General features: G+C 27.4%; 1 protein-coding gene across 1 annotated transcript in view; it reads right to left on the bottom strand.

Annotated features, from left to right (window-relative positions):
• Positions 1 to 2,500, bottom strand: part of LOC119598378 (glutamate receptor ionotropic, NMDA 2B-like) — a 96,847-nt gene that overhangs the window by 6,804 nt on the left and 87,543 nt on the right.

Here is a 2,500-nt window from a genome sequence, read left to right as displayed (position 1 = left end):
GAGAAAATGGAAGATTATTTTTTTTATAGGGATAACTAAAAGATATGAGAAGGAAGGGGAAGGTATTTCGATGAACACCATAAACCAGGGACAGTGTGGAATTTTGAAAAATAATAAAAAAGAAAGTCCCTTTAAAGAATAAAGAGTGGAAGGGGAAAGCATGAATATACTTTTAAAAAGGCAGACAAACACAAGAAAAAAGAGGTAATAGAGAACACAGGTAATAATGAATTAATAAACTACACGAAAGTGCAAGTGTATATTCAGTCATTCCGGTGTATGTCGTGTATGATGTGTGTGTGTGTGTGTGTGTGTGTGTGTGTGTGTGTGTGTGTGTGTGTGTGTGTGTGTGTGTGTGTGTGTGTATACGTGCGCGTTTGTCTGTATACAATGCAAAACTATTTCGGCTCATGATCATTACAACTGTTTTTTTCATGATAGACATAAGGATATTACAAAGACTTTGATAATACGGTTTGACATGAAACTCAAGAGATGATTAAAAGAATGCATTCCACAAAGCGAGGTCAAAGCGGCAAGTTACAGAAATATTTTTACCAGAATTTCAAAAATATTACTCTTGCTGTTTCCTCTCGAGACGCACAGTTGGTCTTCCTTCTCATTCGATAATATTAAGTGTTAGCTAACAATTTTGTTATATAAAAGGTCTGAGAAAATTGTAATGTTAACATCAGTAACAGTTCTAATAAAATCTTTGATTATTTCAGTAATACATATTGTCGATATTGTTATAAAAGTTCTGATTTATCATTATGAATTAATAATGATAACAATAACAATTATGTTAGTGAAGCAGAAGGGAAAGATAGAGCTTGTTTCATATTCTTTGGTAATATCAAGGATAAAAATTATTATAACCATAACCTGGAACATAATGATAATCATAATAATGAAAAAAAAAAAAAAATGCCGTAGTGATAATGATAAAAGCAAAACTGATTGTATTAGTAGTGATACTGACAAAGCAAGACAAAAAACACTGAAATACCTGTAATAATTATCTTTAACAACTCATGATTATAATTATTTCTTATAATAAAATGAGATCAAGAGTGATGGTGATGCTAGTAACGATAACAATAAATATATTTGTAGATAGTTTCAATCGTAGGACAATAAAAAATAAATAAACTTGAAAAAGGACAGATTACATCATTATTATCATTATGAGGATTGTGAGACAACAGAAGCAATTCATAAATAATAATAATAATAATAATAATAATAACAATAATAAAACAAGTTATGAGGTCATAATGAAAATGATGGTGATGATGATTATAATGACAATGAAAATAATAATTATAAAAGTAAAATAATAATAATAATAATAATAATAATGATAACAGCAGTGATAATAATATTATTTGTAATAATAACAAACTTATTCTCGAGATGATTTCATAGTCGCAAATAATATCAGGTGAATAAATTGATATAAAAATTATTCGTATACCCTTCTCTTTATACTTGCTCGTACTTTATAACTAGAATCTCTCCTATTTCCTATATTTTCAACAGGCACATGCAACACAGCATAGAGGAATTTGTATTACAAAAGTAACTACCGAGTTAAAGGTATTCAATTATCTTATTGCGTAATATTATTATAAGATGCTATCACCCTTTCGAGTACGATAACAGACTATAGTAGTTATAGTGTTGCTAGTGCTGCCACCATTATATTTATTATTTGTTGTATAATCATAACAGTCTACACTATTATACTTATTGTAATCAATAGAACTATTGCCATGATCCTAATAAGTACGATTATTATCACTAGCGTTATTATTCATATCATATTATTATCATAGACCATCATATCATAATTATTATTATATTATTACCATTATTAACATTATTGGCTTTAATATTATTATTATTATGATTATCATTATTCCTATTATCAATGTTTTTATCATCACATCACTACTGCCCAACACAACATTATCATAATTGCCATTTTAAGAAAGAACATTACTTTGTGATGATAATGATTATCATTTTTTATCATCTTTGAAGTTATTTTTATTATTCTCTCACTAAGATCATCATTACTGCTTGTTATCATTATAACTTTTGTTAGCTTATTATTACCAATATCTTTAATATAGTTATTGCATTATTGATACCATCACTAACATCACGATCATTATCATTGATATTAAATAGTAACGCCCTTTGTTAATTTTGTGTTTCATTTATTTGTTAATTTTTAACATTACCAAGTAGTAGCAGTAGCAGTATCATAAATCATTAACACTATAATGTTCATCGTTAATCATCACAGTATTGACACTACGCTTTACAGTTATAACTGCTCTTATTACTATTATTATCATTAATCATTACTAATAATAACATCTTAATTATATTTATTCTAATATCATTACTTTCGTTACCATCAACGTTATTATTGTGATCATCGTTGCTATCATAACACTAACAGTTCTATCTCAGTCGGTTAATTATTTTT

This window comes from Penaeus monodon, chromosome 41, assembly GCF_015228065.2.
Source record: "Penaeus monodon isolate SGIC_2016 chromosome 41, NSTDA_Pmon_1, whole genome shotgun sequence".
In the NCBI taxonomy this organism is placed as follows: Eukaryota; Metazoa; Arthropoda; class Malacostraca; order Decapoda; family Penaeidae; genus Penaeus; species Penaeus monodon.
Note: the sequence above shows the minus strand (reverse complement) of the source record. Positions and strands in the feature narration are given on the sequence as shown.